This window comes from Antechinus flavipes, chromosome 2 (genome assembly GCF_016432865.1).
Source record: "Antechinus flavipes isolate AdamAnt ecotype Samford, QLD, Australia chromosome 2, AdamAnt_v2, whole genome shotgun sequence".
In the NCBI taxonomy this organism is placed as follows: domain Eukaryota; kingdom Metazoa; phylum Chordata; class Mammalia; order Dasyuromorphia; family Dasyuridae; genus Antechinus; species Antechinus flavipes.
In genome coordinates this window covers 283373442-283392040 of record NC_067399.1, presented here as the reverse complement: position 1 = coordinate 283392040, position 18599 = coordinate 283373442, and the positions used below count along the sequence as shown (strand labels likewise).

The window sequence follows — 18599 nt, the reverse complement described above, 5'->3', positions numbered from 1 at the left end:
GGATTTCTTCCAGTAGTCATAGTAATTTCTAATAAATTTGAATAAATTAAGTCCTGTTTGGATTATGGAATATTTTCAGATAAGTAAAATTCCATTAAAATATAAACAGTGACTAGAACTAATTAAGGAATTCTTAAGTAGGGGTCCACCAAACTTCTCTTCAGTATTTTACTATGCTCCTTAAAAATCTTTACATAATTACACTAAATGTATTCTGGTTAAAATATTTTTTAGTTCTTGGGAAACTAATCATTTATATAATCAAAATTTTGTGGGCAACTCGGCTTAGGATAAGGAATTGATAATTCTGAGATTCTCTTTTATGTATCTGTGGTTGTTTTGGTGGATCTCTAAATTATTCTCTTTTAGAACTGTGTCTCTTAGTTTTAAGTTGTCATTTTAATAATCAGATATCAACACACTTTAAAAACATCCGAAGTAAAACTTGCTTCTAATGATTTTAGGTGGCCAAATAAATACTCATGGGTAAAATACTCTTAAACTTCACAGGGCCATTGTGCTTTAGAAATTTCAGAGAAATGTTAGATGTTTCAAAAAGAAAATTTTATTACAAATGTAAGACATTAATAGTAGTTCTGAAAAGCGGCAAGGCAAATGGAGAGTATTAAATCACTGTCCTTCAGTATATCATTTATGAATTCCTCCATGTGAATATTTGCTCTATAACTGCAAATCACAATCCATTTAAGCATCATCATGCTGTTTGATTCTTGTATGTATCTTTCCATGAATTTTTCACAAATGAAACTCCTCAGTGATTTGGAAACCTTCTTCCGTTTCTTATAATGTTTATGGATGTCAAATGTAAAAGCTGTTATCTCATCTACCTCCCTATTAAAAATTATTTTTGGTATTCTATTCTTTTTTAAAATATTACTGCCATTTCTTAACTAAATTTCTCAATCTCTCAATTAGAGACCTCTCATATCAAATTAACACATTTCAGAGAAAAAAAGCTGTTGCATTATTCATATGTGAAAATATTTGCCTCATTCTATACTCTTCCTGTGCTAGTAAATGGGATGCTTCATAAATGAGTCTTCTCAACACTCAAATGGTCACTGTATTGACTATATTGGTCAGAATATTGTTTCCTTTGTGTTCCCATGGTCATTATGTAGACATTTTTGGTTCTGCTTATTTCACTCTTCATCAGGTTTCCCTGAATTCTTTCATATAGCAAAACAATATTCCACTAAGTTCATATACCACAATTTATTCAGTTATTATACAACTAAAGAGCATTTCCTCATTCTTGACTATTTTTTTAAAAAGTACTGCTATATTTAATATAAATAGGACCCATTCCTCTGTCTTTCATTGTATTTTGGACCACTTAAAATTTTGATTCTTCTGAGATCATGAAGTTCTATGATTCATAACTATACAGCATTATCAGGAAAGTATCATGTTTAAAAAAAAAAAGTGAGCTCAAGTGGTAGGGAGCAGTTTCAGGTCTTTGAAAACGCTTTGTAATTTCTGAAATGTTATTTAGCCTATTTCTGTATATGGTAAATATTTTCTTCCATAAGGAAGTTGGAAAGTTTTAAACATGGATAGTACCAAAAATTTTAGTGCAATTTTTGTTTTAACTTGCTGAAGTGGATGCTTCCTAAAACAGCCCATATTATAACCGTCCATATCCTTTCATAAATTTTCCATACCAGGTCCAATTATTGATTATATTTTGCTTTTATATTTCCTTTCCAAATGTATTTCTCCAACTTTTCTCTCTAGTGTATTTCTTATAATAGAAAATTTAAAAAGATGTATAGTGAAAGGAATTTAATTCAGCAAAATGAACTAATAATTACTCAGCCAAATTTGATGATATATATGTAATATGTTCCATACCATAGTTTTCTAACTTCAAAAAAGCAGGAGGTGCACATCTTCTTTTTCATATTATTATAAAGAAAACAGTGTTAGGTTTCTTTGTTGTTATTCTGCAGACACATTATTGTAACAAAGCATACTGTTTTTCTGGTTCTGTTTACTTCATTTTCCATCAGTTCGCCTAAGACTGCCCATGTTTCTCTCTAATCTTCATATTCATTGCTTCTTATGCTATATAGTAATACAATTTATTTTTTAATAATATTTTATTCTTTTCAAATACATGCAAAGATAGTTTTCAACATTTACCTTTGCAAAACTTTGTTCCAAATTTTCCCTCCTTTCTTCCCTAGACAGCAAGCCATTTGATATACGTTAAATCTGTGCGATTTTTCTAAGCAAATTTCCATAATTCATTGTATTCTTCAAGAAAAATCATATCAAAAGGGAAGAAAAAACATGAAAGAGAAAAAAATCAAGCAAACACACAACAAAAAAAAAACTGAAAATACTATGCTTTGATCCACATTTGGGTTCCACAGTTCCCTTTCTGAATGCATATGGCACTTTCGATCACAAATCTGTTGGAATTATTTTGAATCAACAATACTAATGCAAGGAACCAAGTCCATCACAAATGATCATCACATAATCTTATTATTACTGTGTATAAAGTTGTCTTGATTCTGCTTGCTTCACTTAGCATCAGTTCATAAAAGTCTTTCTAGGCTTTTCTGAAATCATCCTGTTAATTGCTTTTTATAGAACAATTGTAATTTATGACATTCATTTATCATAACTTATTCAGCCATTCCCCAACTGATGGGCATCCACTCAATTTACGTTCCTTGCCATTACAAAAAGGACTGATACAAACATTTTTGCACATTTTTCCATTTTTTTATGATCTTCTTTGGATATGTCAAGTAGAGACACTGCTGGATCAAAGGGTATGCATAGTATCTATAGCCCTTTGGGTAGAGTTCCAAGGCATAGTTTCATAGTTGCTCTTCAGAATGATTGGATCAGTTTGCACCAACAATGTATTAGTGTCCCAGTTTTTCCACATCCCTCCAGCATTCTGAGAGGTGGGAATTGGTGCCTCATAGTTGTCTTAATAAGCAATTTTCTAATTAATAATGATTTAGAGCATTTTTTCATATGATTAGAACTGGCTTTAATTTCTTCATTTGAAAATTGTTCATATCCTTTGACCATTTATACAGTCTTTAGCATTTTTTGACTATTATAAAAAGTGCTACTATTAATATTTTGATATATATGGATTTTTCTTTTGATATATGGGGATATAGGACTAGCAGGGTAATCTGCTGTCAAAGAGAATGAATATATTAGTCATTTTCTTAACATAATTCCAAATTGCTTCAGAGTGGTTGAACCAACTCAGAGCTATTGTGCTCATGTATCTTTTCACTTCAGCAGTACTATTTCCATATTTTTCTTTCATATTTATCAGTTTTCTGGGGGAAAGGGGAAACCTCAGAGTTATTTTGGTTTGCATTTTTCTTACTAATAATTTTGAGAAAATTTTAAAATTGTCTGTTATTCTGCCTTGGGGTCTTACTGCTAAGTAAGTAATTAACTGATGTTTAGAAAAGAAATATATGAGGTTGTTTCTGATTACATAGCCCTTTTGGAATAAGTTGATTATAACATCTGGTACATCCAATAATTGTTATTGCTATTAAAAAAAGAGAGAACTTATTCTGTCCTTCTTGTGAAGTCTGGGTTAGCACCCTGGATGCCTTAGAATCAACCAGAGTCAGGATAAGCAAAACTCCTTGGTCTTTTGAGGGGGGGGGAGGGGTTAGGAGGGAGAAGTGAAGGGAATAAACACAAACTCTCCACTACCTCCCTTTTCCTCCTCCCAGAAAAAGTGATTCTGGCTTGTCTTACTCCACCCCCTAATTCCTTCTATAATTCTGTGTACACCAAAAGATGGAGCCAGCATAGAATAGTGGGAAGGGCCATTTTCCAAGCATATGCTAATAGAGTATTGTCCAATAAGTAATTAGCCTTAAGTGCTCAATTGTCTGATTCCAGTGCATCTACTCAGAGTTTTAGTCCTTTACACTTCTGGTGCATGAACTTAAAAGTTGAAATCACTATCAGTCTTCAGAAGTTATGAATGGTCACTGCCCTGATTAGAGTTCTCAATTACAAGAATGGTTTTCCTTTAGGTTCTCATAATCATCTTATAAATTGTTCTCATTTTGTTTGTTTCACTCTCCATGTTCATACAAATCTTCCTAGGTTTTCCAGTCACTTATTTCTTATATAGTACAATCTCATTACATTTGCATATCACAATATATCCTGATAGTCTCTTATTAATACATATCTATTTTGTTTCAGTTCTTTGCTACAATAGAAAATGCTGCTGTACATATTTTTGTATATAGGGAGACTTTTTTTTTTGTCTTTGACAGACTCTTTGGATTATATAGTAAGTAATGGTGTTTGTGGTCATAATTTATGTATAACTTAGTAATATTTTGGATATCATTTCAAATTGCTTTCCTGAATGGTTGTGCCATTTCACAGTTCCGTCTATAGTTTGTGATGTATCTGTTCTTCCATCATCCTTCTAATTAATGATTTTTTTCCTCTTTTTAACTTTTTGCAAATAATTTAATATTTTAAACTAGTGTTGCCTTTGGTAACCATATCTTTCCATGTGACATGATGTAAATGGTTACTGTCTGAGGCACTTTGAGTAGCACTTGGCCTCCTTGTGGTTGAAACTATTTTTACATCAATGATTTAAATCAGAAATTGTGCTTGAACTAGAAGTGGAGTTGAACTAAAGATTTCTGCGTTATATGATGCAGAAAACTTACTACTTTCCATTTATTTCTGTCTCAATTATTGAAACTTTAGCAGTATGAAATTTTCAAGCAACATACTTGTGTTCAAGTATAATAAAAAATTCATTCGAAATGCAAATTGTTTTTGGAGAATTCAGCTTATTGGATGATTTACACCTCTTTGTTTCAGTTAGAAAACTAATCAAAAGTCACATAAGACTGTAGAGATAACCATAAATATTTAGGTATTTGAGGGATAGATATAACAAATGGGTGTTTAGGATAATTGGAGTTATTACTGTTGTCCAGAATAGAATAATTTTGTTAAAACTTTGTGTAAGAGAAATCTTGAGTAGAATTATTAGGACAGCTTTGTGATGATGCAGACAAAGCATATTATTAGGATATGAAAGATAACTTAGGCAAGAAAAAAAGAAACTAGTTACTAATGATTAGAGGTCCTAGAACTAGGCATAATAAAATATGAAGAAATTTTTAAAAGAATAGTATTATTAGCCTCCAGGCAGGTGTTCTGTGAGTGGGGGATAACTGAGAATCAATCCAGAAAGAGACTGCTAGTCCATATAATGTAATGTTCCAGTTAGCTTTCTACAGGTCTTTGGACCTGCCTTCACTTCAGCTGAGGAATCACCATGAGAATAGCCAGATGATAAAGTCCAAATTCTTTATTATCTCAGTCTGTCTCCTTGCCTAGGGCTCGGCTAGCTTTCTTGAGGCCTTCAGATGGGATTTGATTTCACTGGAGAAATGAAGGAGGACAGGCCAGCTACCATGGTGTTAGGAAATGGAGTGTATCTCTCCTTGGCTTCAAGACCTTGAGTTCCAGCCTCCAGTCCTCTGTCGTCTTTGAGTCTGTCTCCGAGTCCTCTTCTAGGTCTGACTCTGACCTTTTAAATACTCTATTACAATTAAATCCATTCATCATACTGAGTATAAGCCAATGATTGTAACACTAGGGAATCATTATTTGTTGTAAGATTAAAATCAGTCATGCTGAACTAGAGAATTATTAATCACCATGCTAAACTAGATAACCATTGTCTTATCAATTCCACTGAGTTAACACCTTATAAGAATCCTTGTTTTAAGTATAGAGTTCTGGCTTATTACAATATGATACCTACAGAGAATTTATGGGTTAGATTCTGGAATGTTAGCCTAAGTGCTTTTTCTCTTTTAAAGCATAAGATAAATAGCCTTTTAAGTTAGAATTGTAACTAGAGGAATAAAGGCAAAAGTTCATATCTGAAAAATCCACATAGAAAAATATGGTGCCAAAGAAAGAGTACCTGAAAGTACAGTAGAGTGCTGACAACGATTGGAAAAGAAGTTAAGTGGATTGAAGGGGAAAAATAGAATGAACGTTCGGTCCTTTCCTAGGAATATTTAGTTTAACTCCCCTTGGAGCTGGTTGGCAGTCTTCAAACTTTGCATAGCAATGTCTTTTTGTAATCTTTTTGCCCTAATAATTTCCCTAAGTTGTTAATAAATCTCTGTATTTTTCAAGTATTTGTTGAATTGAAAATGCTTTCATATACAAGTTCAGTTGGACTTCATGACAACGTTCTAAAATAGATTGATAAAGGATTAGCCATCTTTCATTTGTTATGTATTTATTAAATGTCTGTTGTTTGGAAGACAATATGCAGTATATCTTGGGATATTTTCAAATGGATTCCTAATCTGATTGTTTCAAGAGTTTTCTCTATTGAAGGAAGAAAAAATGGATGAATGGATAGAGGTACATCGCTATATCTAATTTTATGATTAACTGTTATTTCTATAGGACCTAGATTATAGCTGTTTGTGGCATTTGCTTAAATTGAATTGAAGAATTATTTTTTTTTAATCTGCAGTCTTTTGACATACCAAACTGTCTCTCACAGTGTTAGGAGAAGTGAAGTTTAAAACATCAGAGAACTTAAAAAGAAAAAATGAAATAATTGATTTTCAAAGAGGAATTATTGATTCCCTGAACAAGATCAGTAGAGTTATAAGAACAGAAACTAGGGCATTGAAGTGTAGATATAGTTAGAGGAATTGAATCATAAGAAGAAAGAAAAAATATGTTAGCTAAGCTTCCTGGGATTCCATATTTTTAAAAAAAAAAATTTTATTGCTATCTTATTTTTATATGTCATTTCCAAATCCACTTTTCCATTCCACTGAGCTATTTCTTGTTACAAAACAGTTAAATGAAACCAACCAACCAATCTATTTATTTCTTTTGATGATCTATACAAATACAAACATGGAGACAGCATCTTCTATCAAAGAACATGTTATGTAGGGGAATTGTGGCCAGGGAAATTTTGGTTTAGAAAGTCAGAGGGATAATATATACTGTACAGTATTGATATTATTTCTTGGATCACTGTTTCACAGTCGGAAACAGAAAGCAAAATGGGGAGGAATAAGTGCATAGAATTGGTTTTACATGTAAACGGAAAAAAAAACTAAAAAAAAAATAAGGGGAAAAAATGTGAAGGATTCAAATGAATAGGCGAAAACTTGTATGAACTAATAAGGATTAAAACAGTATTAGATACACATTTTGGACTACTACATTCCATACCAACTAGGAAAGTTGATCTACTCCTCTTTGGAAGAGACTGTAAAATATATGCATGCATACACAGTACATTTTGAGGATTTTTCCCCCACTGGGCTTGAGATACTTTAGTAGTGTTTTCAGATACTTTTTAGCTATATGACCCATTAGAAGTCAACTAATTTTCCCTATGCTTACAAGGTGAGGGGTCAGACTCAGTGTCTCTAACATCCCTTCCAAGTCTAGTCCTCAGTGAAGGAATGAATTCAGATGTATCAACATAGACTGATTATCCTGTAATGCTGAGCATCAGTCCATTTGACTGGTTGATTGAGTGGAAACTGGCCCACTATGTTTACAAGGTATTTGACCATGCTCCAATTTCCACATTCCAAGTTTCCTATTTTGAGTTTCAAATTTTGCCCCTCCCTTCTCCCCTTCATTAAGAAGACAAGCAATTTGACATACATTATACATGTGTATTCATACAAAGTACATTTCCTTTTAGGTCATTCTATTAAAGAACAGACAAAACTAAAGAAAGTAAAGAAAATGATCTATATTCAGGCTCCACCAGTTCTTTCTCTGGAAATGGATAGTACCTTTCATCATAAATCCTACAGAATTGTCGTGGATCATTGTATTGTTGAAAATACCGAAGTTGTTATAGTGAATCATCATATAGTATTGCTGTTGCTGTGTACAGAGTTCTTTTGGCTCTGCTTACTTCACTTTGCATCAGTTTGTGTTAAGTCTTTCAATGTTTCTTTGAGAGCATCTTATTCATTATTTCTTAAAGTACAATAGTATTCCATCACAATCATATACAACAACTTGTTCAGCCATTTCCCAATTGATGGACATCTTTCAATTTCCAATTCTTTGCCACCACTAAAAGAGGTGTTATAAATATCTTTTGCTTTTTGTTTTTAATCTCTTTGGGATACAGACATAGTAGTGGTTATTGCTTGGTCAAAAGGTATGCATGGTTTTAGAGCCCTTTGGGCATAGTTCCAAATGCTCTCCAGGATTGTTAAATCAATATATAATTTCAACAGTTGTACATTAATATTTTAATTTTCTTACACCCCCTCCAACACTTAGCATTTTCCTTTTCTGGTATATTAGCCAATTTTGAAAAAATGTGAGACAGTAATTCATAGTTTTAATTTTCATTTCTTTCATCCATAGTGATTTAGAGCATTTTTTCATGTAACTAAATGGCTTTGAATATTTTTTCTGAAAATTGCCTGTTCATATCTTTTGACCATTTTTCATTTGAGGAATCACTCTTGTTTTATAAATTTGACTTAATTTTCTGTGTTCGAGAAGTAAGATGTTTATTAGAGAAGTTTACTGTTAAAAAAAAAAATTCCCCAGTTGTGATTACAGGTTCTCTTTCTCCTTCTTCCCTATCCATTCTCAAAAGTGTTTTGCTTTTGACTTTTTCCTGTCCCAAACTATCCTTTTCTCTTCTCCTTCTTTATTCTCTTCCCTTACTACCTTCATACATTGATAAGATAGATTTCTACACCCCACTGAATGTATATTTTCTGTGACTCAATTCCATTGAGAGTAAGGTTTATCTCCTTTCCTCATTTCTCCCTCCAAGTCTCTTTCAGGGCTTTTTTTTTATGTCAGATAATTTATCCCATTTTACCCCTCCCTTTCCCCTTCTCCCAGTGCATTCTGCTTTCTCATTCCTTAATTTTATTTTTTTAGCTAATCATAACATCATATTCAACTCACACTTCTGCTTTCTATGTATGCTCCTTCTAACTGCCCTTATAATGAGAAAGGTTTTAAAGGTTATAGAGATCATTTTCCCATATATGGATATAAACAACACTAAACTTATCAAATAATTTATGATTTTTCTTGCCTGTTTACTTGTTAATGCTTCTCTTTAATCTTATTTTTCAAAGTCACATTTTCTGTTTGGCTCTAATCTTTACATCAGGATTGCATGAAATTGCCGTTTCATTGAATGCCCTTTTTTTTTCTTTGAAAGACTTTACTCCATTTATCTGGTTGTAGTCCTAGCTCCTTTGTCTTCCAGAATGTCATATTGCAAGCCCTCCAGTACAAGACAACTTTTAGAAAGTTGTAGGATAGGTCTGTTACACCAGAGTGAGAAAGGAGCATAGTCCAATGTAGGCTATGCACTTGTAGCCTGGACCCTAGCAAACCAGGAAGAGGCCTTAAGGCAACTGAAATAATGGCAGCTGTGGTCATTTCCAGACTTCTCAGTTCAAATACAGTAACAGAATCTTTTTTTTTTTTTTTTTTTTACTTTCTTGCCCTCATGCTTCTCTTTTCTTTTCTTTTTTTATTATAGCTTTTTATTTACAAGACATATGCATGGGTAATTTTTCAGCATTGACAATTGCAAGACCTTTTGTCCCAACTTTTCCCCTCCTCCCCACTCCTTCCCCCAGATGGCAGGTTGACCAGTACATGTTAAATATGTTAAAGTACATGTCCAAACAGTTATTTTGCTGTACAAAAAAGAATCGCTCTTTGAAATAGTATACAATTAACCTGTGAAGGAAATCAAAAATGCAGGTGGACCAAAATAGAGGGATTAGGAATTCTATGTAGTGGTTCATAGTCATCTCCCAGAGTTCTTTCGTTGGATGTAGCTGGTTCAGTTCATTACTGCTCTATTGGAACTGATTTGGTCCATTTTCATTGTTGAAGAGGGCCATGTCCATCAGAATTGATCATCATATATTATTGTTGTTGAAGTAAATAATGATCTCCTGGTCCTGCTCATTTCACTCAGCATCAGTTCTTGTAAGTCTCTCCAGGCCTTTCTGAAATCATCCTGCTAGTCATTTCTTATAGAACATTTCCATAATATTCATATACCACAATTTTTTTCAGCCATTCTCCAATTGATGGGCATCCACTCAGTAACAGAATCTTACTGCTAATATAGAAACTGCAAAAATCTTTTGTAATCCTGACTGTGGTTCCACAGTATTTGAATTGTTTCTTTTTGGCTACTTAAAGTATTTTTTCCTTGATCTGGAAAATCTAGAATTTACTTATAACATTCCTGGGAGTTTTCATTTTGAGATTTCTTTCAGGAAGTAATCTGGTAGATTCTCTTAATTTCTATTTTGCCCTGTAGCTCTAGAATATCTGGGCAGGAGAAAATTTTGAAAGATGATGTCTAGGTGTTCTCTTTCTCTTTATTAAATAGCTTTCAAGTAGTCCAACAATTCTTAAATTAACTTTACCAAATCAGATTCACTTCAGCTCTTTTTCCAGTGAGATATTTCACATTTTCTTCTATTTTTCATCCTTTTGATTTTGTTTTATTATTTCTTAATTTCTCATAAAGTCATTAGCTTCCACTTACCCAAGTCTTGCTTTTATGGAATTATTTTCTTCAATGATTTTTTATATATCTTTTCCCATTTGGCTAATTCTGCTTTTCAAGGCATTCTCCATTGGATTTTTGTGCTGCTTTTAACTATTTAACCTTTTTTTTTTTAAGGTATTACTTTCTTCAGTCTTTTCATATTATTTTCTTTATTATTTTACCAAGCTGTTGACTCTTCTCATGATATTCTTATTTCATTCTCATTTCTCTTCCCAGTTTTTCCTCTACCTCTCTTACTTGATTTTTAAAATCCTTTTTGAACTCTTCCATAACCTGAGATCCCTTCATATTTTTCTAGGAGGCTTTTGATGCAGAAATTTTTATTTTGTTGTCTTCTGACAGCAATGTATGTTTTGACCATCCACAAAAGCTTTCTAATCAGAACTTTTTTTTTTCTGTTTGCTCATTTTCCAAACCACTTCTTGACTTTTAACTCTGTTAAATGGGGCTCTGCTTCCTAAGTAAAAGGGACACTGTCTCAAAACTTCAAGGTTTTTTGTGTAGCTGTTTCAGAGCTAATTCTGGTATGATCTAGGGAGAGGTATGTTTAATATTCTCCTGTATTGTGCATTAGTTTGTGAGTAACCACAATTACTCTTTTCAACCCTGAAACAATGACCCAAGACCTTGCTTCTCTGTGGCTGCAAACTTTGCCATGCTCATGCTCCTTCTGGCCCTACGTCTCAGAACGGTGACCAAGTGTAAGCTATGCAACAGAATTCCCTAGTGCAGGCAGAGGGACCCCTATAAATCTCCTTCTGACCCATTGTTGGATCCCCTTACTGTTTGTGGACTGAGAGGTCTGGAAACCAACACTGCTACCACTGATTCCCATCACCCTAAGTCCATTCTTGTTTTGCTGGGGCCCAGTCTGCTGGCATGGCCACACTGGAATGCGCTCCTCTCTTACCCTGGTGCAACAGACATTTCCTGCTGGGCTTCTAAATTGTCTTGGGCTGGAAAATAGTTTCATGCTGTCTTTTTGTGGGTTCTGCTACTCTATAATTTGTTTAGTTATTATTTAAAGATATTTAGCTGGGTTTGGGGAAGAGCTCAAGTAAGCTTCTGCCTTTATTCCACTTCTTATTCTTGGCTGTTTCTGACTCCTTAACATTTTTATAGTAGATTTTTATGGTATTTTATTACATTTATATACATATATACACATATATATAATAATATATATATTACATTTATATATATATGATTTGTTCAGCTATCTACCTATCAAGAGATTGTCCTCTCAAAAGACTTTTTACAAATATTTTGATATACATGGGATTATTTTTCGATTTTGTTCAATAGAAGTATATGCTCAGGAGTGATGTGTCTGGACAAAAAAGAATGTCCAGTCTAATTACTCTTCTCATAAAAAAACTGTTTAGTTTAGTTACTTTTCTCATGTGATTTGACATTTTTTCCCTAATGGTGGGACTGAATTCACAATTCTACCAATAGTGCATTAGTGTATCTGTCTTTGCATTTTTCCTGGCAGTAGTGAAATGTCCAGTTGCTTAATTTGCATTTCTTTTATAAAATACAGGGATACAAAGATCCTAACTTTTGGGATAAAAATTCATTATTCGATAAAAACTGCTGGGATAACTGGAAATTAGTATGGCAGAAATTAGGCATGGACCCACACTTAACACCATATACCAAGATAAGATCAAAATGGGTCCATGATCTAGGCATAAAGAATGAGATTATAAATAAATTAGAGGAACGTAGGATAGTCTATCTCTCAGACTTGTGGAGGAGAAAGAAATTTGTGACCAAAGATGGACTAGAGACCATTACTGATCACAAAATAGAAAATTTTGATTACTTCAAATTAAAAAGCCTTTGTACAAACAAAACTAATGCAAACAAGATTAGAAGGGAAGCAACAAACTGGGAAAACATCTTCACAGTTAAAGATTCTGATAAAGGCCTCATTTCCAAAATATATAGAGAATTGACTCAAATTTATAAGAAATCAAGCCATTCTCCAATTGATAAATGGTCAAAGGATATGAACAGACAATTTTCAGATGATGAAATTGAAACTATTACCACTCATATGAAAGAGTGTTTCAAATCACTATTGATCAGAGAAATGCAAATTAAGACAACTCTGAGATACCACTACACACTTGTCAGATTGGCTAAGATGACAGGAAAAAATAATGATGAATGTTGGAGGGAATGTGGAAAAACTGGGACACTGATGCGTTGTTGGTGGAGTTGTGAATGAATCCAACCATTCTGGAGAGCAATCGGGAATTATGCCCAAAAAGTTTTCAAACTGTGCATACCCTTTGACCCAGCAGTGTTTCTATTGGGCTTATATCCCAAAGAAATACTAAACAAGGGAAAGGGACCTGTATGTACCAAAATGTTTGTGGCAGCCCTGTTTGTAGTGGCTAGAAACTGGAAATTGAATGGATGCCCATCAATTGGGGAATGGTTGGGTAAACTGTGGTATATGAATGTTATGGAATATTATTGTTTTGTAAGAAATGACCAGCAGGATGAATACAGAGAGGCTTGGAGAGACTTATATAAACTGATGCTAAGTGAAAATGAGCAGAACCAGGAGATCATTATACACTTCAACAATGATATTGTATGAGGATGTATTCTGACGAAAGTGGATTTCTTTGACAAAGAGACCTAACTCCATTTCAATTGATAAATGATGGACAGAAGCAGCTACACCCAAAGAAAGAACACTGGGAAATGAATGTAAACTATTTGCATTTTTGTTTTTCTTCCCAAGTTATTTTAACCTTCTGAATCCAATTCTCCCCGTGTAACAAGAGAACTATTCGGTTCTGCAAACATATTGTATCTAGGATATACTGCAACATATTTAACATATATAGGACTGCTTGCCATCTAGGGGAGGGGGTGGAGGGAAGGAGGGGAAAAATCAGAACAGAAGCGAGTGCAAGGGATAATGTTGTAAAAAAATTACCCTGGCATGGGTTCTGTCAATAAAAAGTTATTATAAAATTTTTTAAAAAAAGTTATATTTTGGGGGTGATATTTTGTAATAAAATGTCTATAGTCTAAGAATTAAAAAATAAAATAAAATACAGGGATAAACATATTTAAATTCCTTAGGGACTTTACCTGATTTAAACTCTGCTAAAAACTTCTGGGCTACAAAGGGCGATCAAACTGTGCATAACCTTTGATCTAGCATGTTTCTCTTGGGTCTTTATCCCAAAGAGATCATAAAAAATGAAAAAAGACTCACCTGTGCAAAAATGTTTATAGCAGCCTTTTTTATAGTGGCAAGAAACTAGAAACTGAGTGGATATGGTATATGAATGAAATGGAATATTATTGTTCTGTAAGAAATGATCAGCAGGATGATGTCAGAAAAGGCTGGGGACACTTACAGGAACTGATGGTAAGTGAAGTGACTAGAACCAAGAGAACACAGCAACAACAAGATTATGTGATGATCAATTCTAATAGACTTAGCTCTTTTCAACAATGAGGTGATTCGGGCCAATTCCGATAGACTTGTGATAGAGAAAGCCATATGCATCCAGAGAGAGAACTGTAAGGAACTAAAAGTGGAATCACAATGTAGTGATTTCACCATTTTTGTTGTTTGCTTCTTTTTTTCTCATTTTTTTTCCTTTTTGGTCTGATTTTTCTTTTGCAGCATGAGCATTGTGAAAATATGTAACATAAATTCGATTATTTGCTGTTGGAGGAAGAAAAATTTTGAATACAAGGTTTTGAAGGGGTGAATGTTGAAAAGTATCTTTGCATATATTTTGAAAATAAAAAGCTATTTTTAAAAACTTGTGGGCCATTGTCAAAGCTAGAGATAGAAAAATAGACTTCATCAGAGAATGTATTTCTAATATTTAATGTGATAAAATTTACAATTATTTTGCTCTGTCCCAAATAATTTGTACATACTTATAGAAACAATCTTAAAACTCTTACACAAGCCATTCTTTTCCTTTTTATTACTTTATAGACCACCTTTGCGTTACAGTTGGAAAAGATGCTCTATAATATTCAAGTTGTATATGAATTTGAAGTTAAATCTCCTAGCAAATAATAGGATAATTTGCATTGACTTAATCATGAGCTGTTTTATTATTTAGTTTCAGATGTGTGCCAGACAATTATCGATATAAAAATTTTACAGAATGTAACCAAAATGGTTTTATTGATTTCCTAAAGTATAATTTTTAAAAATTAATTTCCACTATTTTTAAAAATAATTTTCTATTCTAGGTATTACATATTTTATATCTTTTACTTCCACTAGATGGGGTAGATGTTCTGCCTACAAACCAGTAGTTTCACATTGTACATTCTAAGCTGATTGTGTTTTGAACATTTGTTTAATATAGCTAGGCTATGCATATTATGATTGATTTAGAAAAGGATATTTTAAATTTTAAGATGTTAAGAAATAACAGCATTAATCAGAAACAGTGATGAACTTGAAATCTAGGTTTTATCACTCTGTTAATAAGTTCTCTTCCTAGTTCTGTAGAGTATCCTTTTAAAAATAATTTAGTCTTGGTTTCTCTCACTTGATCAGATGAATTCTAAACTAAGCTGTTCAGACAAATCAGAACCAAGGTTCTGATAATTATTCTTTTAGTGTGTTTGGGTAGAAATGCAAATAACTAGAGCTAAATGTCAAGAAAGTTTATATCTTCCAAACAGTTGCAAAAATTTTGGGGACCCAAATCTGACTATTCCATAAATTTCTATTATAAGAAACAATTTCAAATTGTGTACCTGAACTTTAAAAAATAATATTTATAATTGTTCTTTCTGTAGTTTAGTTTTCTAATAACACTTGTGACATTTATATCAGACCTAGTATTTTGTTAAAAGGTTTAAAAATGAAAATGTACTTTAAGACATGGGAGTTTATGTGTGTGTATGTATTATATGTAGGTGTGTGTATATATACATATACAGTATAATATACATTCATACATATATAGTTTGAATTTTCTAAAATTTCCTATTGATTAAGGAAAAAACCTCAAGGGTATAGCATACAATCTAGCTAATATAATGGTACACAATGTTAAGAAAAGACCCCTATGGTTGGATCCTCCAGAGGCCCATACTCTTTTGGGACTTCTTTGCAATTAAATTAATATCACTCACTGTAATAATGAATTTGTTAGGCAAAAATGTAGATGGAGTAAGAATGTCTGCTGTGGGGATGGAGACTCTCCCATCAAATCTTCAGTTTTTTAATTTGTGCCTTTTTCACTTTTCCTTGTAAGTCTTTGAAATAAGGAGCATAATTTAACTTGGTATACCCAAAATACATTCGACTTGTGAAAAGGAAATCTTATTTCCTGATTTTACCCTACACATAGTATCTTAATGTTTTCATCAAATCTTACTGTTCTTCACAAGCTAAAAGATTTTACTCTTCTGCTTATAGTCTATTCATGTGAAGGTCAATGACAGATGTGTTTTCTGGCTGACTTATTACATTCCAGATGGATTCTCTTATCACTTTGAATTCTGCATAGATAACTTATATTCAACAAAGTGGCAGCCATTCTTTCTTCAAAATCAGTACCAAAGACAGCTAAAAGGACCTCTATATCACTACAAAGGCAGAATGGAACAGAAGCATTCATGAGCTGAGTATTGAAAGAGACTAGGGATACTGTGAGGTGCCATGAGGTAGGAGCGCCTTCCAGACTTGGGGACAGTCTTTCAAAGTCACACAGACAGGGGTGGGATGTGTGGGAGCAAAGGGGAGAGGAATGTGTATGGAATGTTGTGTAAGGAAAAACAAGCCATTTACTGTAGTTCACAGAGTATGTAAAATGAGGGAACAAATTCTCCTACAAAAGTAGGTTGAAGCCACACTCAAGGGCTTTAAATACCAAATAGATTATATTTGATCCTAGACATAAGAGGAAGCCACCAGTTTCCTGTAAGGACTCTACTGAAGCTCGAGTACACACATATTTTGAAACCTTATCTTTTAGCATAAAAAGAATGCATGAGACTTACATAAATTATACTTTTACATCTTGCCTTCAGAATTCTGAAATTGGGGGGAATGAATGTGTGGGTCAAATGAGTAAAATTTTAACTTAACTATCCATCTTTTTGTCATATCTATATAGCTAATAATATGGTTACTGCAATAATGAACTGAGCTAAAAAAAAAAGTTACTTCTGTTTAAAATCTTTTCTAGTAGTTACAATAGGTTTATAAAGTAAACATTTTTATATTTCTTATGATTGTCAAGTTGTCACGTCATGCTGTCTCAAGGAAAAGTTTTTGTTTGATCTTTTTTTTAGGTGGTACAGAGATAATGATATATTCAAGCATTAATCAACTTTTTCATCTGTATTTGTGATTACTGCCACCGAAATATTATGAATCTTTTCTGCTGAACTTTTTTACTTTTTTTTGTTTTTTCACGAGAATTTTATATATATAATATATATGTATGTATATGTATACGCATATGTATATGTATGTATGTTTTTTTTTTTCCAGAGAGATGTGAGATAGACTAAAGTTAACCCAATTTACTTTTTTAAGTTTTTACTCTGTCATTCCTTGTTCAATCAACTCTAATAGTTCCCTCTTGTTTCCAGGATCAAATATGATATCTTCAGGTTTTTGAAGTACTGTAATAACCTGTACTGTTACTATTTTTCCAGTCCTCCTTTACTGGACTGTATTCCCCACTCCTATCACACATACACACACACACACACACACACATGCATATTTTCATCAGTCCAGCAACACTAGCCTCTTTGCTCTTCCTCTCACATGACACTCTTCTTTCCATATTCCAAGTATTTCACTAGTTGTTCCCCTGGAACTCTTCCTTTGTGCCTCCTCTCCCTTCAGATTAATCTATCTTGTTTTCTCTTATGTGTATTTTCCCCTTTTTTCCTCCCTGAGAGATATTTATTATAACTAAGAATTTTTTCCAAAAAAAGAGAAAAAGAAAAAGCAGTAAAACCAATATAAAAAAAGAATCCAGTCATCACCAAATAGGAATAGTTATGATTCTATGCCTTTAGTTACCTTCTCTCGTTTTCTGGTTTCTAGAGCTATATAAAAAATAGTGGAGGCAGGGCTTCTTTGCTTTACCCCTAAATATAATTTGGGTGGAGGGAGGAAATAAAAAGAATTATCAGAACCTGCTATGTACCAGAATTTGCTGCCAAAAGCAAGAGCACAGATGAAATAAAGGATTAACTTTAAAATATAAAATAGCTAAACTTAACAACACCAAAAAGCTTAGAAAGTACAGTTTCAGAAAAGGAGAACCAGATGCAAAGAAATTACAAAAGAAAAAAAGCAAGGGTCTTTCACCCTAATTCCATTTAAAGAACACTTAATGTAATTTTTAACCTATTGAAAAACTTTCAGAAATCTAGATTTTCAGTATCGGGGAGAATCTTACAGGCATCCAGGAAGGATCTGGTCTTGAAGACTTGAAAGAATTACTTTATTTAAAATGATGTCTCCAGTAAGAAGTAAAACTCTTTAAGAAATAACACTTCATTTGTTGAGAAGTATTAATGTGAAATACTTAATTAGCAAATAGTTGGTTATTTACAACATTTCCATTATTAAATCGAGGACTATGATGATTTAGTACAGACAGGTTAGGGGATATTGTTTCACAAAATCAAGGAGTGAAAGTAGAAAATTCTATACAAAGATGGAGGAAGGGAGAGAAAAGGTGTTAGTGAATTTCATCTTATCTGAACTCGTGAAAGAAAGAAAGAATATACACATACACATATATAATCTCTAAGGTCTATAGTTCTCTTTTCGTGAAGAATTAAAATTATGTTAGAGAAGGCTAAAAAATAAATGATAGATTTTTAATATTGCCTTTCAAAAAACTGATTTAGAAGATATGTCAAAAATTCTTTCCAATTAGAAATTATACCAAAAGGACTCAGGTTAGAT

The 18599-nt window shown here is 32.9% G+C and overlaps 1 protein-coding gene across 4 annotated transcripts in view; it reads left to right on the top strand.

Annotated features, from left to right (window-relative positions):
• SCFD1 (sec1 family domain containing 1) overlaps nt 1–18599 on the top strand; it is a 123889-nt gene that overhangs the window by 31475 nt on the left and 73815 nt on the right. The window lies entirely within an intron of this gene.